The sequence below is a fragment of the Panthera tigris genome, chromosome B4 (genome assembly GCF_018350195.1).
Source record: "Panthera tigris isolate Pti1 chromosome B4, P.tigris_Pti1_mat1.1, whole genome shotgun sequence".
Classification (NCBI taxonomy): domain Eukaryota; kingdom Metazoa; phylum Chordata; class Mammalia; order Carnivora; family Felidae; genus Panthera; species Panthera tigris.
The window spans coordinates 50,885,429-50,911,912 of record NC_056666.1 but is presented as its reverse complement, the minus strand read 5'-3'; the positions used below and the strand labels follow the sequence as shown (position 1 = coordinate 50,911,912).

Genomic DNA, 26,484 nt, shown 5'->3' with positions numbered 1-26,484 from the left:
ATACTATGTTCTTATCTCTCCTAATAATATAAAATATAAATATATATTTATGATGGCTGTGTTATTTCAATGCTCTAACTACTTGATTCATTAAATTCTGAGGGACATATATCAAGAGGTATCATTTTCTGCTTCCTACCAATTCTCCATAATTTGAATCTCATTGAATCTGATGGTCTTAGCTCCCCTTCCCCAAAGATGCCACAAAAAGAGATGTCCACACATCTTGAGAGGAGAAATTGTAGCCTTTCGAGTATTATAATTACATAGTCTAAGCCTGGATTTCTTGGATTTCTAGTTCTGGGATAGATCAGATATTTAGCTCCCATCCCGTGCCAAAAAATAAAAATAAAATCTAAAGTTGTGAGAATTCTTGCAATGACAAAGCAAATTTCTAGAATTTGTTGAGTACACATTGTTTTACGCAGCATATCATTTTTCTTCATCAGCCCCTTATAATGTGACTTGGGAAATTCTGGGATAGATGGTCTCCAACATAAAAGTAAGTGAATTTCATCATCTTAGCCTATTGCCATTAAATGTTCAAATTATAAAATTTCTGTTTTTCTGATTCAGAGTCTGCTAAGCAAACAATTGGTTATAATTTGAGTTTCTACAAAAGTCAGCCTGTAGGGAGAGGATGTTCTAGTTTTGACAATTAAAAAATTCCAATCTATGTGATAGTGATATTGATAATGGTAAATGACTGAATTGGACTCTGCTTTACATACTAATGATGTAACAAAGTGCTGCAAAAGTATTCAGCCCTACCTTAACAATTTTATGATATAATATTGAAATGTAAGTTAATCTTTCACTATGAAGTAGACTTCTTTTCAGTACTTAATTATCTTATACCCACATCAAAAATGTAAAATGCAGATGTCACCTCTGAATTAAAATGGGAATTCATTGGAAATAAGAGGTAATAACACATAAAGAATAAAACAGTGTGGTTGTTATATAAGAAATACCCCTCTTGACCTGTTGGTTATAGAATATATCTTTATTTTCCCTTTTTCCATAAGTGTTTCCTAATCTTTGGATCACATACTTTTAAATCAAATATCTTAAAATTCAGATGCCCATTTGATCTCTTATTGCATTATTGTTACATGGTTTACCATTTGACTCTCATAAAACTTCTGTTAAAAGGCTGGGCAAGTGAAATTGCATCCCATTTATAGTTGAAAAATTGAAAGCCAAAAGAAATATAGGACTTGCGTGTGCACAGATAGAAAAATCGGGGAATCGCATCCAAATCTTTGATTTCAAGAGGAATCTTGTATAATAATCTACCTGTTAAATTAAAAAAGGAGATTTTGCTTTTTTCCTTCCCAGACACCATCAGTATTATGTATTATCTATGATGCACACTTTCTATTTAACTCCATATGGTCATATATTATTTCTGAATTGTTTTTCAAATTAATGTTTATTGTTATAAATGTATTGTAATTATTCTGAAGACAAGACTGTACCTTCTTAGTTATTCTTCACAGCTCCAAGCAACTAATAGCATTATAGCAATGCTAAAGATGTATCTCATTTAATAATGACTAGAAACCTTAATATTTTCCTGATTTAATTAACACTTTAAATCACTTGTAGAAAGATATTGTAAGATATCAGAGAAAATAAATACCTGGACTTAAAACTATCTTGACTAAGGTACTGATTCTCAGATACCCAGAAATCAGACATGAGACAAGCCCAGAATTCCACTAAAGATAATGCAAAGTTTGTGCCTACCAGTTCTCTATTTTATTATGCCTTTTTATCAATCCACTAAAACTTGTGTATCTATATTGATTGGAAGTTTTCTGCTTTGTTATACATCATGACGTTTGGGGGAAAAAGAATTTATCCTTCACACATTTTCTTTGGCAGATAAATTTATTTTGCTTGATTCTATACCTTTAATTTACCAAGACCATTTTGACAGCTAATATTCTTGTATCATTATTTTTATACAAAACTCTTGTAATAGAGCCTCTGTGTCTCATAGTTATTATCACACTGTACCTTGAGTTATATAATTGTCACTTTGTTCTCTCTTACTGAACATTAACTTGTTTTCTTAATATTAACTTTAGAAAGCAGGGATTCAGTCATAGGTTTCTTAATATTTCTGTTATCTATGGGAATATCTAGCACATAAACAGTCAGAATGTTTAATACATTAATGAGTTTATGAGTGCCCTTTAAATATTATTAAAATGACAGATTGACTGATGGTTATGTTCAGAGTTTCTGAATTTGAAATTCTATTTTAAAACGCAGGACCATAGGAAAGGGTATACGCATTAAAAATGAAAGCTAGTTTCATAAACTAGAAATGAAAAAACACAAAGTTTTGGCTCTGTAATGAAGATTGTATTGTCTTGACGATGGTTTTTTGAGGGCCTAGTGCTCTTTTTTGCTTGTTATTCTTTGGGTGCACACTCTACTTGTGGCTGAAATGTATAGTTAGCTCTCTGTGTTTCTAAAGTTTCTATTTTACCTCCATTTTTTCTTTGATTTTGAATTGTCCTTTGGACCAGGTGAAAGTCAAATACTGACATTGACCACAACACATGACCTTTCTAGGTTTTACAGTCCCATCTCTAAATGAAGAGTTTTGAACCAAGATCTTCAGCAGTTAAATGATTATACAAAGTATTTTTGCTTTACCCTATTCTCTCAACAATTGTTATTTAGAACAATTATTCCATAAATTTTTTAAAAATGCACATTGAAGAAAATTTTGCTTATGGGAACTTAAACTCTACTTGTGAATTAATAATTTTCATAATTATTCAGGCATTTTGTGATTAAATATTTTACAACACACCGTATGTTAATATTAGTCACCTTATGTTTTCTTCTCTATTTTAAATTTTATTTCTCTTTCCATTAGAAATGCAAATAGACTGAACTTTGAAGCTTATTACATGTTTAATGATTCACTACAACACTGTGAAAGGAGTTCTGTTCACCTTGATTTTATCTTATCAGTTACTATAACTAAAATTACATGTTCCCATGCTTTGTTTGAGCACCTTGAGTGACTGGTATGATAACTATCAAAATCAATTTTCTCCAATTTTTACATTAACACTTCCATCGGCACATTTAGTTTATACAACTAAACAGTTACCAGTAATAATCTAGTTATTTAATCCTCTTTCTCACTAGCTCCCAAGGCCCAGACAGGGAGCTTAAAGGCTATAAAAGGTCTTTATAAACATCTCTTAGAAACTTTATTATTGTTTGAGATTGTCACTCTCTTTTTCTGTCACCCATATAAAATCTGAAAGTTTTATTGATGGTTTAGTGGAGTTGAGATTAAAGGTTTATGTTATAACTCTGTAATATACTTCTTCTGCATAAGAAGATTACAAGATTGATTTGTCTCATTGAAATTGAGCTAAATCTAATGCAGCAATTCTAAGAACTTTTTGGTCTCAAGAATCTTTTATCCTTTTAAAGATAAAAATGCTGAAGAGCTTTGTTCATATATCTTTTAGGATTTACCATGGAAATTAAAATTGAAAAATATTTTAAAATATATGTATATATATATATACATATATTTTATCTCTATATTTATTTTTTTCCAGCTTTTTGAGATATAATTGACATCTAACATTGTACATGTTTAAGGTATACGACATATTGATTTAATACACTTACACATTGTGAGGGGCACTTGGGTGGCTCAGTTGATTGAGCATCTGACCTCAATTCAGGTCATGATCTTACAGTTCGTGGGTTCAAGCCCCACATTGGGCTCACTGCTGTCAGTGCAGAGCCCACTTTGGATCCTCTGTCTCCCTTTCTTTCTGCCCCTTCCCCACTCAAAAATAAATAAAAATTAAAAAATACTATTAAAAAATACAATTATACATTGTGAAGTGATAGCTACCATAGCCTTAGTTAACACCTACATCATGAAACTTGAGAGTTCCTAACATGTATCTTCAGTGTTTCCACCTAATTACTATTTATTTTTTTATGATGAAAACATTGAAAATACTGTTAGTAACTTTCAGGTATATAATACAGATTTATTAACTATAATCACTGTGCTATACATTTAATCCCTAGAACTTCTTCATCTTATAACTGGAAGTTTGTACTTTTGACCATTATCTCCCTCTTTTCCCAGCCCCTGGCAATTCCCATTTTACTCTCAGTTTCTATTAATTTTTTTTCTATTAGATTTTTTAAATTCCACAATTAAGTAAGACCATATAGTATTTTTCTTTCTCTGACTTATTTCACTTAGCATAATGCCTTCAAGGTCCATCCATGTTGTTGCCACTGGCAAGGTGTCCTTTCTCATGGCTGGATAATATTCCATTGCATATAAATACTGTATCTTTTTTATTCATTTATCCGCTGATGGATACTTAGGTTATTTCCATTTCAGGCTAAAAAATGTGAGTGCAGATATCTCTTCAAAATCCAGTTTTCATTTCCTTCAGATATATACTCACAAATGAGACAGCTGAATCATATGATAGTTCTGTTTTGGGAGGTTTTGAGGAAATGCCATACTGTTTTCCCTAGTGGCTGCACCAATATTCATTCCTACCAACAGTGCATTAAGGGTTCACTTTTCTCAACATCTTTGTTAACATTTGCTACTTCTTGTCTTTTTGATGATAGCCATTCTAACAGGTATGAGGTGACATCTCATTGTAGTTTTGATTTACATTTCCATGATTATTAGTGATGTTGAGTATCTTTTCATGTACCTTTCAGCTCTTTGTATGTCTTTAGAAAGATGTTTATTCAATTTCTTTGCCCATTTTTAATAGATTATTTTATTCACTATTGAGTTGTATGAATTAATTGTATATATTAGATATTAATCCATTATTAGATAGATGATTTTCACATACTTTTTCCCATTCTGTTGATGTTGATAGTTTCCCTTGTTGGGGATAAACTTTTTAATTTGACGCAGTCCTACTTGTTTATTTTTGCTTTTGTTGCCTTTGCTTTTGGTGTCAAATCCAAACAATCATTGTCAAGACTAATGTCAAGGAGATATTCTCCTTTGTTTTCTTCTAGGAATTTTATGGTTTCAGGTTTTACATTCAAGTCTTTTATCCATTATGAGTTGATTTTGTGTATGGTGTAAGATACTGGTCCCAATTTCATGTTTTTTGTTTTTGTTTTTTTTGCATGTAGTGTTCCAGTTTTCTCAACAGTATTTATTGAAGTATTTATTTATCCTTTTCCCATTGTATATTCATGACTCATTGGTTGTAAATGAGTCGACTATATATATATGTGTAGATTTGTTTCTGTCAGTCCATTGTGTCTCACTGTTCTATGTGCCTCTTTTTATGCTAATAACATACTGTTTTTGTTACTATAGCTTTGTAATATCATTTGAATACATTAAGTGTGAGGCCTCCAGCTTTGTTCTTCTTTCTTAAGATTGTTTTAGCAATTCAGGGTCTTTTGTGATTCCATACAAATCTTAAGACTGTTTGTTCTATGTCTGTGGAAAATGCCATTCGAATTTTGATAGAGATTGTATTAAATCTGTTGATCACATTGAGTAGTATGGACATTTTAACAATATTAATTCTTCTTAGAATATTCAGTGTACGGATTATACACCTCTTTGGTTATATTTATTCCTAATTATTTTAAAACACTTTTCATGTTTTTGTAAATGGGATTCTCTTCATTTCTTTGTTTGTTGTTATTCTGTAGAAACACCACTGCTTTTTGTATCTTGATTTTGCATCCTACAAATTTGCCATATTTGTTTTTTAGTTCGAATAGTTTTTTGGTGGTGTCTTTCTGTATATATATACCATCTGCAAATAGAGACAGCTTTGCTTCTTTCTTTCCAGTTTGAACATCTTTTATTTCTTTTTATTGCTTAATTGCTCTGGGTAAGATTTCTGGGACTATGTTGAATGAAAGTAGTGAGAATGGGAATCTTTTTCTTGTTCCTGATCTTAGAGGAGAGCTTTCAGCTTTTCATCATTGAGTATGATGTTAGCTGTAAGCTTGTCATATATGGCCTTTTCTATGTTTAGGTATGTTTCCCCTGTCTTCAGTTTGTTGAATTTTTTTTTATCATGAATGAATGTTTAATTTTGTCAAATGCTTTTTCTTCATCTATTGAGTTGATCATATGATTTTATTCTTAATTTTGTTAATGTGATGCATTGCATTGATTGATTTGTGGATGTTGAATCTTTTTCACCTCCTGGACTAAATCCCACTTGATCATGCTGTATGATCCTTTTAATGTACTGTTGAATTTGTTTTGCTAATATTGTGCTGAAGACTTTTTGCATCTATGTTTATCAAGGATATTGGCCTATAATTTACTTTTCTTTGGGTTCCTTGACTTGGTATCAAGATAATACTGGCCTTATAAAGTGAATTTGGGAATGTACCTTTCTCTTCTGTTTTTTGGAAGAGTTTGAGAAGGATTGGTATTAATTCTTCTTTAAATGTTTGGTAGAATTCATCAGCAAAACCACCTGATAATGTTCTTTTTTTGGTTGTGGGGGTAGTTTTGATTACTGATCTAATCTCTGTAGAAGTAATCGGTTTATTCAGATTTCTATTTCTTCCTGATTTAGTCTTGGTAAGTTGTATGTTTCTAGGAATTTATTCATTTCTTCTAGTCCAATTTGTTGCCATACAATTGTTCATAGTAGTCTCTTATGATCCTTTGTATGTGCATAGTATCATTTGTAAATAATAAACTAATATATGACAAATTAAATAACATATTTTAATGAAAAAATAACTATAGTATCCAAAAAAGAAGAAAGTGGCATTTTTTTCACATATCTGCAAAACCTGTTGATGTCTGGTTTAATAAAGACTGATGCCTATTAATTTCTGCATTGCATGTGTTATGGGTATTGTTTTGAAACTGCCCTCATCAGATATGTAGGAGGAAATGGACAAATATTTTACTATTCTCTTCAAATAGTTTGGAAATTATCCTTTGACACTACACCATAACTCATTAAATGGTAATTTCCTAAGTGTAATCTGACATTTTGTTAACAAACCTTTCTCACACTGCTACATTAAAATTCACAGTTTTATCTTGCAATGGATCTTTTACTCATGCATGATTTTATAACATCAAGCATTGTGTATTTGGAAAGTACTGATTTACTGAGTTATTCATTTGTGCTAAATGTTGGCACATTTCATTATATAATATCTAAAAACAAATCATATTTGTTAATATCACCACTAATCTAAGTTTAAGTATTGGCAACATGTAGAGTTCAGAGTGGTGGGTACAATTTTTCCAGAATTCAAATTTTTGTTTCAAAGATTAAGTTTTTTTTATTGGCAGCAAATAATTATTTTCTTTGAAATGACAAATATAATTCATTCATTTTTAAGAATACCAAATATTCATTACCCAGGTTGAATAGCCATAGTTCTCTGTCACTCATTTCTATAAGTAAAAATGGTGTTCTTTAGAAATGTGTAGTTCAGTTTTCAGTTTAAGCCATTACACATTTCCTCATGGTAATCTTATATTTTAACATGTAACAAGCATGCTGTATGTGCAATTCTTATTTAATTACACAGAGTATTAAAATAACTTGTATTTAAAGATTGAGATTTTGTACAAATAATGATTATACAACTTCATCAGACTTTATAAAAAAATATGTGTTTTTTAAAATGTTTATTTATTTTGACAGAAAGAGAGACAGTGAGAGTGGGGGAAGGATAGAGAGAGGGAGAGAGCGCATCCCAAGCAGGCTCCACACTCAGCACAGAGCCCAATGCAGGGCTCAATCCCACAACCATGACCTGAGCTGAAATTGAGAGTTGGATGCTTATCTGACTGAACCACTCAGGTGTCCCCACCCACAATTGCTTTTGCCCCATCAGTGCAAATGTCAACAAAGTGAAAAAGGAGAATAGGTTTTGTATTTTTATGAAATTATTTGACCTCATGGCCTTTCTCAAAGGGTTTCCAGGACCTGCATGCTTATAGATGACATTTTGAGAACCATTAGTCTTACCTGAAAAAAGCTTCCATCCAGAGTTAGAAGACCTAGTGAGTGAGTAGCTTAGCTTTTCTGGAATCATTTTGTTGTTTGTGGCAAATTTCTTAAATTTTTAATCTTAGTTTAGTCACCTATAATGCCTTTGAAAATTAAAGGATTAATGGTTATTTACATCCTTCACAATACATATTGTGATGTTATTAGAAAATGTGTGTGTGTGTGTGTGTATGTGTGTGTGTGTGTGTGTTTGTGTGTGTAAAATCTGGGCCTCATTAGAACTAACTAACTAAATTATTTATCCCAGATCCCACACAGGGATAAAATGCAATTAAATTTCATATGCTTAATTAGTGAAACCCACCCATCTTTGTTAAAACATAATAGTAGATATTACTGGTAATTCCTAAATATTACTTTATAGTTGGTGCACTGTGAGTTTGTTATATCTACATAGTAACTTCACATTATTTCAATATTAGTAATTAGAAATGGGATTACATTAGGGTAGAGTGCTATTTTTCCCTTTTTTATTTAATTAAAAATCCAATTAGAGAAATCTATTCTGAAAATACACTGAAATTTTGCTTTAAAAAAGTAGTAATAGCATTTTCAAGTTAATTAAATTCTGTTGCTGAGTAAGAATAACTGTCACAAAGAATTCCTGAAACTTCTGCCTTTGTTAACAATGCACCTGGGCCCTTCCCTTTTATAGATCTAGTTAATAATCATCACTTTTTTCCTTTGTAGATTATTATAAAACACTCACTGGTTCAGCAACATCATTTGGAGGCCTTTTTTTAAATCTCTTTGTAGATCTATATAATTGGTCTTGAAAAGTGAAATTAGCTTCAATTCCCAATATACACCTTGTGAATATACAGAAGTCTACAATATTTTTGTAAATATTGGTGATACTCTTGTATACTTCTACTTTAGAAATCATGCTGTTCCAAGTGCTTTCTGTATTCTGTACTATGACAACCCAGATACATGTTTGGGCAGCTTCCTCACACTCCATTAAATTTCACTTATGCCAGGTATTATCAGTGTAATAGTTTACAGCAACAAAACTATTTCCATATTTTGCCATTTAAACTAATGCAAAAATTCTCCCTTATCTCTAAAAACAATCGGAAGTGCTGAGTAATATGAATTGTTCATCTGAGCTCTTACAAAAGTCGAGAAACTTCCATGTGCACACAGAGAGAGGGGACAGAAACTAGGTTTCAGAGCATAAGCTAACCACTGTCATTACTTTGGGGATGTGTGTTTATAAATACTCATGTAATAAAATTTGAACCTGTAAAAGGCTTCCTAATAAGTGAAAGAGGTATTAGACCTTCCAAAACCACCAGTTTTGGAAGAAAAGAAAATCAAAAGTTTTCCCTATTAGATAAGGAAAAATGTCTCCTTGTGAGAAATCAAGACCTGAGATCTGTAGCTCAGATAATATGGAGTATGAAGACACAAAGTATGCTGCAGAAGTCCCCAGTCCAAGGGATTAGCAACAACATTATCCAGGCCCAGAGATACCCTTAGGAACCTGCAATGCCACTCCAGAGCCATTCTCTTATAATGCAGGGTGTATAGAATTTAATATGAAAAAAAAAATTCCATCCTCATTGAAGAGAAGCTCACAATTAAAAATAAATCACAACACAAATGAGTAAAGTGTCATGAATGTGTCATCAGTTTTAGCAAAAAGAAGCCAGTTTTGAGATAATTGAACTAAGTCAAAATAATAAAATAAAATATGTTTTGAATGATGAAAGTAATAAAGGAAAGCATAAAAACTCTTAAGACTAGAACAAAATATTATTACATATCAGATTAAATCAGCTAAAGCAATCATTAATAATCTAGATGGGAACTGACCAGAATGGCCACACAGCTGTATCAAAAAATATGAAGAATTTGAGACAGTTAAGAGACATAAAATTGGAATATATCTAATAGGAGTTTATATTTAGAGTACTCAAACTTTAGAGTTTAGAGTCCTTAAGAAAGAATAGAGAAGTTTTCAGACAAAAGATTTTCAAAAATATAATTTCAAATATTTTCTAGAGTTGACGAAAGGTAAGAAAATTGCCTTTGGAGAAGTAAATCAGTAAATCAATAAATCCAGATATATAAATGATCCAGATCTATATAAATACTAAAAAAAATAATTCCAAATATATGTAATACCAAAGGGAAGAAAAATCCTCTTAAAAGCAACATTAAATAAAATAAAAATTCCACTACAAAAGATTTCTAGGAAGCAACAAAATAAGTGACATAATTAACAAAAACATATCTTCAAATTTTTGAGGAGAAATAATAGAAAGCAAATTTTGTACCAAATTAAGTTGGTTTACAAAATTAAGGAAAAATGAAGGCATTTTCAGGAAAATATGAAATATTCAAATATTGTACTATCTCCAAAAGAAATACTGCAGGAAGAATACTGAACACGGGAATGAATGGCATGCAAGAAAAAAGGGGGGGGGGGAGAATAAATTAGTAGTATTCATATATATATAAATAAACATTGCTGTATAATAATAATAATGTGATGAACATTGGGAAGTTTAAAGTTGAAAGGTAAAATAATAGATTAAAATTAAAAAATGGAAGGGTGATTAAAGTTTGGTATTGAGGTGGAATAACTGATTCATTGTAGACCTTGTTAAGTCACATATACATGGAAAAAATCTTTTATTGTAATCCTTAGTAATATGGAAATAATATGCATATCTTGAAACCATTAAAAAGGAATAAAGAAAAATCAGATAAAATGAGAAGAAAGAAAAGGAGTGGATTAAGAAAAACAATGTTTTAAACAGGATGGTAAATAGCTTTGAAGCATGGAAAGCACGAAATACAATGTAGAAATAAATCTAAATATGTTGATAATTGTAACAAATAACAAAGGAAGAAACTTTCAAGTTAAAAGACAGAGACTCTGGTTTAGACTAAAATATAAAGGTATTGAGTTAAATGTAATTTTTGGAAGATACCATGATATTTATTGAACTAATATCTTTCTTTTTCAGCTATCTTTTAAGATCCTATTATGCGCCAGGCATTTTTCTAGATGTTTCAGTACATCACTGAATCAAACATACAAACATCCCTGACGTAATGAAATTCAATTTATTTTTTTTAATGTGTAATTACTTATTTTGAGAGAGAGAGAGAGAGAGAGATCATGTGTGGGCAGGGGAGGGGCTGAGAGTAAGGGAGATAGAGAAGCCCAACCAGGCTCTGTGCTGTCATCATGGAATCTAACATGGGGCTTGATTTCACAAATGGTGAGATCATGACCTGAGCCAAAATCAGGAATAGGACGCTTAATCAACCGACCCACCCAGGTGCCCCTGAAATTCAATTTTGAATGGAGAAATAAAATAATAAAGTACATTACACAAAATGTAAAAAAATATGAAATATGGAGACATTAGGAAAACAAAGAGGGTTTAAAGTAAGCAATATAAAAAGATATGCCAGGTATATATGATGTGGGGAACAAAGGCAAAAGAAACAATATTAAATTTCTTTACAACTTACAGACCACTGACAAGTCCTTGAGACAGGCAGAGTGACCTTCCTCTAGGAACTCAACTACTTTGCTAAGGGCAAAAGGTAATCTTACCTTAATATTATCTTGACCTCCAGAATCCTGTAAGTCTCCTTTAACATATAAAAATTATTTTGGGAACTTCCTTTATCTCTGCCCACCCAAGATATACATTAGCAATCATTTTCCAAGCATATGGCCCAAGGATATATATCCAAAGGGCCTCACAACTAAGGTTTTACTAGACAGTAATAAATGACCTTTTCCTAACAACACCTAGCTCCTCAAGGTCCTGGAAATCTTGCTTCTGAATTCCTTAGAAATTATGCTGTCCCTAACCCCCTCCCAACTTGAAAGTATATAATCAGTCACTCCTCACAACCCCACTGCAGCTCTTTCTGCCCATGGGCCCTGTCCCCATGCTTCAATAAAACCACCTTTTTGCACCAAAGATGTCTCAAGAATTCTTTCTTGACACTTTGCTCCGAACCCCAGCATTTCCACATCAGGCATTTAGCAAAAGAACACTGTGATATCTGTATTAGTATGAGAAAAAATAGAGTGAAGTCAAAATAATTATTAATGAGTAAAGATTCTATATTTATGATAAAAATTCAGTAGAAAAATGAAAATCTTGAACCTGAACACATCTAACAGCATAACTTCAAAATTTACAGAGCAAAAATTAAAATAATTAAAATGAAATATTTAAAAAACTACTATAGTATTTTGAGATTTTAACCCAACTCTTGAAAACTTGCTAAAGCAAACAAGCAATAGAAGGAAATAGAATAATTGAACAATAGGGGTGCCTCGGTGACTAAGTCAGTTGAGCATCCAACTCTTGATTTCGGCTCAGGTCATGATCTCAGTTTGTGGGATTGAGCCCGGCATTGGGCTCTGCACTGACAGTACTGAGCCTGCTTGAGATTCTCTTCTTCTCTCTCTGCCCCTCCTATGTGCACTCTCCCTCTCTCTTAGAATAAATAAACAGTTAAAAAAAACTTTTTAAAAGAATATTTGAACAATAGTCATGAAAACAAGTTTGATCAAATGGAGATGCCTCCAACATAGAGTACAAGTTATTTTTTCTTTGTTTTTCTTAATTTTTTTTGTATCAGATGTACAAAACACTGAAGAAACAGTTCATTGTGCATAAACTTTTTAAAAAAATTTTTGTTTAATGTTTATTTTTGAGAGACACAGTGACAGAGTGAGAGCAGGGGAGGGGCAGAGAGGGAGACACAAAATTTGAAGCAGGCTCCAGGCTCTGGGCTATCAGCACAGAGCCTGACATGGGGTTTGAACCCACAAACTGTGAGATCATGACCTGAGCCGAAGTCAGACCCTTAACGATTGAGCCACCCAGGCACCCCATGTGCATAAACTTTTTGAAAAAATGGAAAACTTACTTTTTTATGAGGTTAATATAACCTGGGTATCCCAAAACCCCAAATCCCATAAAAGCAGGAGAACAGACTAAGAAAAGAGAAATTATACTCCAAGTATATTTTTGAACATAGGGACAAAATTTTTAAAACATTATTTTAAAAAGCAAATAGCGGGGCGTGTGGATGGCTCAGTTGGTTAAGTGTTGGACTTTTGCCCAGGTCCTGATCTTACGGTTCGTGGATTCGAAACCTGCATTGGGCTCTGTGCTGACAGCTCAGAGCCTGGAGCCTGATTCTGATTCTGTGTCTCCCTCTCTCTCTGCCCCTCCCCTGCTCACAATCTGTTTCTCTCTCAAAAGTAAATAAACATTAATTTTTTTTTAAAAAAAGCAAACGTGTATTTATGAAAATAAAATGATGCCTCATAACTAAGTTGATTTTAACCTAGAATTGTTTTACCATTGCAAATCTATTAAGAGTTATTACATATTAACAGTCAATAGAGAAAAACTATATGATTATTTAATTATAGATATTTTAAAGTAACATTTTATACTAATTCAAGACAAAAAGTCTTAGCAAACATGAAATGGATGATAATAGCCTCACCTTAATTAAGAGGGTCTAACAAATATAAAGTATCATTTGCATTGAAATATGAAGTGTTTAAAACAATTGTGTTTTCATAAGAAAGAAAGTAAGAACTACTAACACCACATGTATTCAACATTGCTTTAGAGGTCCTAGCTAGCACAACGGGATTTTTTAAAAATGGTAATGATTAGAAGAACAGTTGTGATTATATTTTGCTAATGTGATAGTCTATACAGAAAAGCCAAAAGATTCTACAAACTATTAGAACAAGTAAGAGAATTCAGAAAAATTTCTGGCTATAGAATAAATAGAAAAAAAAAAAGAATAGTATTCCAAAATTTGTAATTAACAATTAAAAATGTAATTTAAAGACAGATACAATGTATAAAAACATGGAAACAATGAATATGTCCTGGAGACAAATGTAACAAAAGATGGAATCTTTACAGAGAAAGCAATTACTGTTCAAGAACATAAACATAAGTAACTGGAGAGAGTTATCACTGTCATGGATATAAGAACTCAATACCTCAAAGATAGAAATGTTCCTCAATTAAACTATTAAGTGAATGTAATTCTTATTTAAAATCTCAACATGTTCTTTCATGAAAATGATAAGCTTTTCTGCAATTCATTTGGAAGTGCAAAGAACAAGACTGGCTATGATAATTTGAAAGTAAGAGCAATTTAAGGAAAACTTCACCCTCCAGGTCTCTAGAATTATTAGATATTATAGTAACTTAAATGATACGGTATTTGAGCAGGGTTTGACAACCCTATATATGCATATATAATGTAGTGGCATTATAAATCCATTTACTTTTAATCTATCTGTGTCTTTATATTTAAAGTGGGTATAGACAACATGTATTTGGGCCTCATGTTTTGATCTACTCTGGCAATGTCTGTCTTTCAGTTGGTGCATTTAGACCACTGACCTTCAATGAGTTTATTGATATAGTTGGATTAATACCTACCATATTTGTTGCTGTTTTATGTTTGTTGTCTTTGTTCTTTGGTCTTATTTTTGTCTTCCAGTCATTTTCTTCCTTTTGTGGTTTTTCATATTAAATTTTAAAAGAAAAAATTCAACTCTTTAAAATTATTTTAATAAATTATAGATTGGAACTTGCTTTTTGATGATTTGGTTTTTCCTCCAAGATTTCAAATGCAGAAAATCGTTATGGTGGTAGCTGATAATGGTGAGTGAGGTAAAAAAAAAAAAAAAAAAAACAAACAAAACAGGGAAATCATTAAATATAAATTTCCTTTTCCCAGCATTTGCCTCGATGCTTAGCATAATGAAATGGCAAAAGCAATGCTGATGATAATGATAGTAAATCATCATGTGAAATAATCGTTATGCATTCTCTAAAATTAGGAAAGTATAAATATTTAAATGACAGACATAAGGAGGCCTCTTATTCTTCATTTCATGTATTTATTACCTATTTTAACCTATTTGAACATTTTGTGCTGTTAATTGGAGCTTGCTATCTATAATCTGGTACTTTTGATTCCCCCATTTTAATTGACTTCTAATAATTGATGGTGATTGTTTTAATTTTGCCTCACTTCAGTGACATTAATACAAGAACATAGCTCTATTTGCACTAATTTCAAATTTACACAAATTTAAAAACTTGCCCAAAGAAATACGATGAAGGAAAAGCAACAATGAGATCACAAATTCGAATGCCTTAATCTCAGTCCTTCACTGTTTGCTTGAACTCAATAAGCCTTAAAATAACATCACATATTTTAGAATATACAAAGAATATAATATGCAAGTAAGGGTTCACAAATGACCTAAAATAATAAAAAAACATATGTTTGTTGATATTTATAATGATGGATATAGTGTTGACTCTCAGCACTAAATTTAAACTGAAGAATGCATTAATTAGCTAGTTAAGATTAATATGGTAATTGACTTTATAACTGTGTATTTAAATTTCAACATTTTTACACCCTTTAATTTTCCCTATGCCTTTCAAATTCCTGCAAAATTCCTCTGGAGGGCACTATTACCATAACTAATACAATTAGCTCCTGCTCACTGTGATAGTGAGGCACTATCCATGTTAATGCTGCCTACCTCTTTCAAGTCTCAGTGTTCAGTTTGACTTTAACTTCTCCCTCTCCTTAAGGGAAAAAAATTAACTCTTCTGTCTGTTGTTTTGGAGGGTTATAGAAGTTATCCCTAATCACATTAAACTCTATTTAAAAACAAATACTATTTCTGTCCTCCTTATTACTTCTTGATAAAATACCCTGGAAAGCTAACCAGGTGCTAGTGTGAAATGCTAGTTCTACAGGATATTTTTTTTCTAATTTCTTTAATCATAGGTAAAGAGGAGTTTGAGTAGTAGTAGAGAAATCAGCTACACATAAAATTACATTCCCATTTATTTTTCTTCAACATAATCTTTGCTTACTAAATGAGAATTCAAGCCAGAAGAAAAGGTCAAAGTTGCTTTTATGTTTTTATGTTTATAGAGAATACATGTTATTTTAGGAGAGTAATGTTGCTCAGAAAGCTGTGTGTGACTATAACCATGATAATCAGTCTCTTAAATAATTTATGTGATCTCACTTAGAATTCTAATTGAAAAGGAATGCATTTCATTGAAAGTCAATTGAGATAATTACTTATCTAAATAACACCTGGGTCACTGCACTATTTACCTGTACTAGTCTCTTTCTTCAATCTTTGAATACTTTGTATTTTGGAATCTTTTTCATCTTCTGCTTTCAAAGAAAATCAAAAAGTGTTTGGAGATTTCCTAAGTTTCTAAATTACAACCAGAAATTAAATATCGCCTTCTAGATAATAAAGATTTTCAGAAATACTGTCTTTCATTTTAATAATTTATAACATAATAGAAATGTAGCAGCTGTAATTTTTGATATCGAGAAGGAAAGAGAAGAAAGTAATGGCATATAAAAGAATGAAACCCTGCCATTTGCAATGACATGAATGGAGCTGGAGAGTATTCTGCTAAGTGAAATAAGTCGGAGGAAGACAAATACCATATGATTCTACTCATGTGGATTTAAGAAACAAAATGAGAAAAAGGCAAAAGAGAGAGAGAGAGAGAGGCAAACCAAGAAACAGACTCTTAACTATAGAGAACAAACTGATGCTTACCAAAGTCGGGGGTGAGGGCAGATTATACAGGTGATGGGAATTAAATACACAAGAACTTGTGATGAGTTCTATAGAAGAGTTGAATCACTATATTGTATACCTAACTAATATTACACTGTATATTAACTAACTAGAATTTGGATAAAAACTTAAAAAAAAAGTAATGGTGTATAGAACATAATTTAAAAAGGGAGAACATATATTTCTTAATTTTCCAAAAAAGTACATTTACCTACATATATTCCATATCTGTCAATACTCATTTTGAACTATTAGCAAATATATTAACACTGACTCTGAAGTGAATTATTCCATAATGATGACATTTTTTCCCTTCAAAGAAAATAACCTTTTTCTCATCCTCAGCAGATTATACAGTTGTATTGATCGATGGCTAATATCAGCCTAGGCATTTACTGTAAGATGGGGGTAGGAAGGGGATTGAGTGTCCCCTGCTTTTTAGCATTTTCAAATCGAGTGCTCCTAACAGTGAATTGATCCCACAGAGTGTGAAATGTCTCCAGAGACTCCTGTTAACTTATTTTGTGTAATTTTGCCTCTTACTCCATATAATTCCATGTTTCTTTTAAAAGAAAGAGAATATCCCAAATAGTGTGTCATATTTATCCTTGACTTCAGGACTATTGCGATCCCACTCCAAAGCCCTCTTTTATTTTTTTTAAGTGTTTATTTATTTATTTATTTAGAGAGTGTGTGCACAAGCGGGGGAAAGGTTAGAGAGAGAGAGAGAGAGAGAGAGAGGGAGAGAGAGAGAGCCCCAAGCAGGCTTCATGCTCAGCGCATAGCCTGAGGTGGGGCCCAATCCCATGACTAACCATGAGATCATGACCTAAGCTAAAATCAATAGTTGGACACTCAACGACTGACCCACCCAGATGTCCCTCAAAGCCCTCTTTTAGAAGCAAGAGAAAGAAAATGGCATTTGCAATTAAATATAGATTCAGATCTTAAGTTTATGGTTTACTAATATTGGCTTTATATGATTTATTTAATTTCTCTAAACTTCAGCTACCCCTATAAATGGAATTAATATCAGATTGAACCACATGAAATTGCTATTTTTTGCAAGTTAAAAATAGTGGAGTATCAACATTTCTTATGGTTCAAGCTAACAATAGCCTTCCCTTCCCAAGCATGTATGAAGTAATGTGTGCAAAGCTCCTACTATAGTTCTTGACTATAGTAATTTTAATTGTGCTAGGAAAATTGTTCAGGGCTCAATGCTAACAATATAAATAAAAATACTTTCTGTATTACAAATAAAACAACCTCTATTGTGACAAATGAGAAGTCTATGCAATTAGAAGTCATAGGTACCACTTCACTACTCATCAGCCATGAAAGTAAACATCATCATTATTATTTTTTCAGTAACTACTTCACATGGTTGTATAAATGATTATATGAGAAAATACACATGAGCATGCCTGTTGTGTATATTCATTAAAGAAAGAGTAAAATAATACAAATAGGTACTATGTAGAAACAGAACAAACAAATATGGCAGGTGCTGTTCTACATGTCAGGAAGACAGCAGTTAATAAAACAAAATCCATTTCTTCTGGAAGCATTGACACTGGTAAGAGGAGACTGATAGTAAGCAAAATAATTAAATAATTGCATACAGAGATATGGAAGAAAAGATAAAAATCTGAGCAGGTAATAGCTACTTAAAACCTATTTTTGAAATTCAATGATTCTTTCATCATCATATATCCATACCATTAAATCATGGCCCATCAGTCCCTTTCCTTTGTACCTTAATTTATGTGGATATGTGATAGGAAGGTCCATTTGGAGCATTTAAAGAATTCTGAATTATTAGCTTCTCTGGATAACAAACTTCCTGTGAAAAAGCCTCTCTCTTTTCCTTCATTAATACATTAGCCATAATACTTGACTCTGGTTAAAAGGTGGTAGCACCATAAAATTTTAAAGCTAAATCTAATCTAGGTTAAGAAATAGCGTGATTGTTATTAGCAATGCATTATATTTCCCTAAATAACCAGCCTTCCTAAGCGAAACATTTTTATTTCACCTTCTCTTTTTACAGCTGCATCCCTTTGGAATCTTTTATCACTTTATTGCATTTGAAGCGCTTTCTTTTTTGGGAAAAAAAAAAAGAACTATTTGAACTTTACAAACAGATATAAATGGAAAGAAAGAAGAGGAAGGTCAAATTTTGGGTCTGCTAACCTTGGCAGTGTCCTTTGAAAGGAGTCCCCAGGTAGCTTTAACTTCTGCAAGCACACGTGAGCCTGAGATCACCCCCGGGCCCAGCCTGCTTGGCAAACTGACAGAGGTCAAATTTTCACACAAATGAACAATTTCCCTGATAAAGTGAAACTGGTACTTAAGCACAAGCTCTAATGAGCAGCCCCCTGTCTTTAGCTCCCACTTTAAAGTATCCCCAAGGTTTCCAGTACAATTTCATTTGACCTTTAGCTAAAGACCATATTTTACTAGATCACCAATTTCCCCTGATCCCTGGAGTGTTTGCCTATGTCAGCACTTATAAGAAACTCCATACTGCACACAAGGCAGGTGTCTTTATTCCTCTTTAAGAACAACCTATCTCTCCTCTCATCCATTCCCTCCTCCCCCCATCTCCTATCTCTCCTTTGACAGCATGATAGAATTTTTCAGACTGTTTCTTCAAATTCCCTAAACAGCATGCTTTGATACATTTTGGCCTGGGAGCAAAACATGATTATAAGCTATCCAAACTCCTATTATTTTTTGGACAAACTAAAAAAGTGCATGGGCTCCTTAAGGTTATAGTTAAGTGCAGATTTTTTTTGTATTCTAGGAGCTTCAAATCATTTATGTAAATTCCCTCTTTTCCTATTTGTTTCAGAACTAGGATCATATAATAATTAGTGTAAGTAATTGATCATACTGCTATTTTCTTGGTTTAGTAACTGCTTTTAATCATATAACATCCTGTTTGAGTCAACTGTTGTAAAAATAATATCACAGACATTATTAGAGACACTTATTCCCCCACTAATTATACCTGCATAAAGGGAGACAATTTCCATTCCACGTCCAAGAGGGAAAAGCTCAAGTGGGACACCTTCATCTTTTCTGCACTTTCTCACTCCCTCCTGACAAGGGAATAGCAGTGATTTATTAACTTCATGCCCTATGTGTACTGAGAAGACAATGTGATCTGCTTTCTCTGTCGTATGATAACCAAACTGGTATGGGCTTTGTCCTTGTGAGAATGAGGCCTGCAAACTGCAGTTACTGAATTTCATCTGTAATAAAATATAAGGAAGCATGTTAGAGTTGCACATAGAAGCTATGTGCACCAATTCAATTTTTTTAGTTTTTTGGTTTTTGTTGTTTTTTTGTGTGTTTTGTTGTTTTTTGTTTGGTTGGTTTGTTGTTTTATTTTGTGTTTTTTTTGTTTGTTTGTTTTGTTTTGTTTTGAGAGAGAGTGTGAGCAGGGGAGAGGGGCAGAAGGAAAGAGAGAGAGAATCTTAAGCAGGCTCCATAATGAGCCTGTATGACTTGATCCCATGACCCTTGGCTCATGACCTGAGCTGAAATCAGGAATCAGATGCTCAACCAACTGAGCCATCCAGGCGTCCCTCCACCAATTCAGTTCTTATCAAGAAAGTCATATCTTGATCTTCATCTATCTCATTCCTGTATATATCTTTCAATCAGTTGCAAATGTGTCAGGGAAAGTAAAAGAGGTATTTGCTGGAGTACTAAATCCACAACATATACAATTATACCTTTTAGTCTGTAACATGATACATGTTATGACAATGGCCATTGTTGTTTTTATCCATTCTAATGAATAAAAATTGGAAACACTTAACTGTTTTGGGATCGAACAAGTTCAAAAGTAAAATCAAAACTAAATTTAAGTGACCTTAGACACCATTTTACTTTCTAGCCTTCTCAGTCCCCATCATTCCCAAGTATTTTTTTTTTTTTAGAGAAAGAGAGAGACAGATTGAACATGAGCAGGGAGAGGGACAGACAGACAGAGAAAGAGAGAGAGAGAGAGAGAGAGAGAGAGAATCTTAAGTAGGCTCCATGCTTAATGTGGAGACCAATGCAGGGCTTGATCCTATGATCCTATGATCCTAGGATCATAACCAGAGCCAAAACCAAGAGTTGGATGCTCAACCAACTGAGTCACCCAGACGCACCCCATCATTCCTAAGTATTTAATTCATTCTGATGAATAAAATTTGAAACAACTAACAGTTTGGTTAGAATTTAAACATTCAGACTAGCCAGTAGGCAATATATAAATAATACCATTAATTATTTAAAAAAATTAATGTTTATTTTTGAGAGAGAGAGAGAGAGAGAAAAAGAGAAAGAGAGAGAGACAGTGTGAACAGGGGAAGAGCAGAGAGAGAGGGAGACACAGAATCCGAAGCAGGCTCCAGGCTCTGAGCTGTCAGCAGAGTCCAACGTGGGTTCAAACTCATGAACTGCAAGATCATGACCTGAGTTGAAGCTGGATGCTTAACCAACTGAGCCACCCAGGCACCTCAATACCATTAATGATTTAGATATGTGAAACAGATATAGGAAAACAAACAGTGCACATTTTGTGGCATTTTAGTTATATACAGCTGTCCAACCATTAGAAATACAAATTTTTATGCTACATGTATTCATGAAACTAAATGCTTAATCAGTGATATCTTATTTAATTCACAAAAATCCAGATAGTTAGATGTGTTTCCTATTTCACAGCTGAGTAAACTGAACTATAAAGATGATAGCCACATACATTTCTTGTTGATTGTGCCTCACTCTAAGCTTCAGTATAGCTGTATTTCATTAATATTACAAATTTTGGCAGTGTGAGTTTTATAGATTGGTGTTTTACAGTATTTTCTAAAAAACAGTCCTGACACCTATGAGTTATAAATATGCAATTTTTTTCTCCAAGTAATATTTCCAACCACAGACAATGAACTCAAGTCATCAGTGGAAGATACACAGTTTTTGTTACAGTAAAAACAAAAATTATGTTAATATATAATACAGAGGAAACAAGGAAGAATTTATATATGGCTCATATGTCTAGGATGAGTTTAATACATTAGGGCTTAGAGTCTAAATTTTGGGGAAAAGCTGTGATGGTCTTAGGTCCATTCAGGTTTCCTCATCCATATCAACAGCAGGAACACATACCCAAGTAATTTTCCACCTCTTCCACTCTATCTACAAATTGTTTTCCAAAATCCTCCCATAAAAAGTAAATATTGATTCAACAAATATGTATTATTTCAAGCCAACAGCTCATAATTTGGCATTTGAATTCTGTTGAATTCATTTAGTTATGTTTTCCCTAAAATTAGTATGCTGCTTTGGAAATTGAGGGCACAAAATAGTCCATAAGCAATTGGAAATTAGGGAAACACATGAATGTTCCAGCACAAAAAAATGTATAAAATTCTAGACAAGTAGGTGTGAATACTGAACAAAGGGAGCCTAGAGATGAAAATGATAGATTTTGTTTGGCGGTACTGGTAGAGTATATAGCTGTTCTGCTTTGCCTGGGACTGAGAGATTTCCCTGGATGCAAGACTTTCACTGATAAAATCAGAAGAGCCTGGGAACACCAGGACAGTTGGTCAGCCTAAACTGGAAATTTTTTTAGTATGATATATTTATGGACAAATTTTTAATAATAATGCTAATAATTTCCATATTATTATTTGTAATAATCATAATCCCTATAGGACATTGCTCTATGGTAATTTCATATAGCCATCCTGTGTTATAAAGGCTATTATTCATACACAGAAACAGAAGCATATAGAAGCTCATCAGGTACTATAAATAGGTGGATCAGGATAGATTAAGATATTCAGGAATGGTGGGGAATGAGGGTAAAAGCATATTAAAAAGCATTTAAATTTAGTTTTGTTTTTGAACTTGTTCCATCCAAATGAATACCATCTTCAGACTATGTGTGTTCAATAGCTACCAGTTCCTATCTTCTGAGGGATTAATGAAGATGTTCCACAGTGAACACGGGAAAGGAATGGCATTGCTAGAAAGAAGAGTGCTCTGGGACAAGGAATAGCAGTGTAAAAGAGATAGATGGTGAAATGTTCAGTGTGGCAGGAACATTGGCTTTTGTGAAAGGAGAAAAAAGAGGTATGGTATTGTCAGCAAAAAAGATTAGAACCAGATTTATGCAGGCATATGTTGTTTATATAGTGAGCAGTGATCATTTGTCAGAGGTCCTTAAGTAGGAGTGCGACACTATTATTTTTGAAAACCAAGTTTGGTGCAGCATTGCCAATAATTTGAAGAGAGGAAAGGGAAGAGAAGAAAGCAGTTAAGATGTTATGTCTACTATCTCCCAAAATCATAATGGTCTGAACAAAGTCAATGACAGTGGTGTTGAAGAGAATAGAGTCAAAGGCATTGAAAAGGTAAAATTGAGCACTCTCAGTACATAACTGAGTATGGTAGTCAAGGAGAAGCAAATATGAGGATGATTAGAACCTGCCTTGTTTGAATCAGTAAATAAATTGTGATTCAACTTTGAGTGATTTGAAAAGTCAGAAAATGGAGCAGATTTGAGCTAGGAAGAATTAGGGAATAAAGTCATATTTACATTTAGTTTAAACATAGTTTAAGTGTGCATGTATCTTATGCTCTCCAATGAAACAGTGAGTTGGAAAGTTGTTTTTATCATTCTTAATATTAGAAGTCCTAAGGTAAGCATTCTGGTAGAAATGCTCTAACTTGATAGAATGAGGATAGCTTTACAAAAATCCAGAGCTGGCAAATAACAAAGTGGAACTGTGCCAGATAGGTTAATGGTCCTGAAAACCATTTACTCCAAGATGAAAAAGAAATGTGGGGTGGAGAGGAGGGGGAAATTAATGAACTAGGAGCCTTTACTTTTAACTTTAGAACAAGTCATATTTTATAGTCTTATGGGATGCTATTTAGGGAACATCATCAGGCTAATTCATCAGCATTAATTATTATTTATCTGATGTCTATAGTGCAGGACATTTTACTACATAATTTGCTAGATAGGAAGAGACACAATTCCTTTCCCCTAAGGATGCCATATTGCAAAAGAGATATGCTAAATACCATTATCAATTATGTCTGACTTTTCAAAAAGATAATTTATTGATTTGTGCCTAGTATAGTTATTGCACTCCATTGCTGCTTCACACACATAAACACACTCTCTCTTTCTCCAGGTCAAAATAACCAGGAAAGTGTTTTATAGAGCAAGTGAGTGACACAGCTCAATTCAAAAAACATTGATGGTACATCTCTTGTGTGCAAAGCTTTGTTTTAGGTGTCGCCTAGTAAAAAGTAAGATTAATAACATAGTTTTTGCCTTAAGAAAGAACTTAATAATTTATGAAGATGGAATTTTTCATGCCATTTTAATGCATATTCTCTCATCTGATTTTCACAAATATTCTATGGACTAGGTGAGGTCTTGTCCCATGTTTCACGCATGATGAAATTGCCTTAGTAATATCAAGGTAATATCATGTCTTCACACTTTGTGTTAAAGTAGTTGTCATTTATATAAATGAGTCACCATCACAAATGGGTAATAAAAACAGGGGAGGGTTAAACTGAAAAGAGTTTATGGTCTGTGTGAGAGGTTTAGATCAGTATCAGCAAACACACAGTACTTGCATCAGACTCCTCATTTGCATCAAACTACTACAAACCTCACTAATCAGATCCCAGAACTCATTTCTGTTAGGCTAGAATTGGCCTTAAATTCCCTCTCCTCACAGTCTTTCAAATAGCCATTATAGTCCATTGCAAGTGACATTTGTCATGGAACCTATTTGTCACCAGATTTAGGAAAGAAGATGAGATGACAATTGAAAAGACACAACTGAGGTAAAAAATATTGGAGAGAAGAGTTCAGAATATTTTTTTCTGGAATTGTTTTGAGAAGAGGCATGTGATATCAACAGGAAGGGGCTTTAAAAAAGAGAATATTACTTAAGGGATAGTATAGGGTTTATGAGGAATTAGAACTCTAAGGGGAAGAATATAGTAAAACTGATGAATGATTATCAGATATGGGCCAGGAGATCTTTGTGTTACACAGAAATCATTCTCTTTCTTGTTCTTTTCCTTTCTTCTCCCCACCCACCGCACTGCCCCAATTCACAGAGAGACACATGCATAAACTTCTCTATTGTTAACATCCCCCACCAAGGATGAATCTACATCGAAACATCATAATCACCCAAAGTCCATAGTCCAACACTTATGGTGCTGTGTATTCTGTGTGTTTGGATAAATGCATAATAACATATATCCATCATTATAACATCATAGCAAGTATTTTCACTGCCCTAAAAGTCCTTTGTACTCTGCTTACTCATCCCTTCCCTACCCACCTTACTCATGGCAAATATTGATCTTTTTATTGTCTCCATGGTTTCATCTTTTCCAGAGTTCCATATAGTTGCAGTCATACTATATGCAGTCATTTCATACTGGCTTCTTTTCCTTGGTAATATGCATTTAAGTTTCTTTCATATCTTTTCTTGATATAATAATTCATTTCTTTTTAGTGCTGAATTATATTCCATTGTCTATATGCGTCATTCATTTATCCATTCACACACTGAAGGGCCTTTGGATTTCTTCCAGGTTTTGGAAGAAATTTCAGTTCAACATAAGAGAACCATAAAATGAATAAATGCCAAAAAGTGTAGTTGTTCAATTGTATGGTCAGAGTACATTTAGTTTTGTAAGAAACTGACCAGCTACCTTCTAAGGTTGGTGTACAATTTTGCTTTCCTGCTAGTAACGCATGAGAGTTCCTGTTGCTCCACATCCTCACCAGCATTTAGTGATGTCAGTGTTCTGGAATTTGGCCATTCTAATAGATGTGTTGCAGTATCTCATTATTGTTTAAATTTGTGTTCCCTGATGACCTATGGTATTAAACATTTTTTTATATGCTTTTTGCCATCAGGGTAATACTGGTAAGAAACAATCAGAGGAAATGATCAAAAATGCCCTTAGAAATAAGTTGTGATGGCATAAATAAAACATCCACTAGAAGACTGAAAGCATAAATGTCAGAGATAACTTCTGGAAAGTAGAAATATTCAAAAACAGGGATACACACACAAACACAGAGAAAAGATAGAGGATATTTTCTGATTTTAAAACTTCCTGAAAAAGACAATAGAAAAAAAAAAGTTAAAGGAAAAAGTTCTCCGAGAAATAAAATAAGGGAAAAAATGTCTTACATGCACATGAGACACGAGACTTTAGTTTTAAAAGTGAACTGGGTTAGGCAAATCTTTTACTAATGCATAAAAACATGAATATAATGCTAGAGATTAATGTGCACATGGTAAAAGCTTAAAGAAAGAAAAAATAGTTTCTATAAAAATAAGAGAAAGAATGACATTTTATTTTTTTACTTTTTTAAATGTTTATTTTTGAGAGAGAGAGAAAGAGAGAGAGAGAGACAGAGCACAAGCAGGAGAGGGGCAGAAAGAGAGAGAGAGAGAGAGAGAGAGAGAGAGAGAGAGAGAGATGGAATCTGAAGCAGGCTCCAAGCTCTGAGCTGTCAGCACAGAGCCCAGTGTGGGGCTCAAACTCATGGACTGTGAGATCATGAACTGAGCCGAAGTCAGATACTTAACCTACTGAGCTACCCAGGTGCCCCAGAAAGAATGACATTTTAAAAAATAAAACTTACATACTATAAGAATGGAATAAAGTCTTTGAAATTCTCAATATCAACCT

The 26,484-nt window shown here is 33.0% G+C and overlaps 1 long non-coding RNA gene across 1 annotated transcript in view; it reads left to right on the top strand.

Moving 5' to 3' along the window:
• LOC107179246 overlaps nt 1-26,484 on the top strand; it is a 91,899-nt gene that overhangs the window by 13,628 nt on the left and 51,787 nt on the right. The window contains exon 3 of the long non-coding RNA XR_001509826.2: nt 450-502. This is a non-coding gene — a long non-coding RNA (uncharacterized LOC107179246). The remainder of the gene's footprint in view (nt 1-449; nt 503-26,484) is intronic.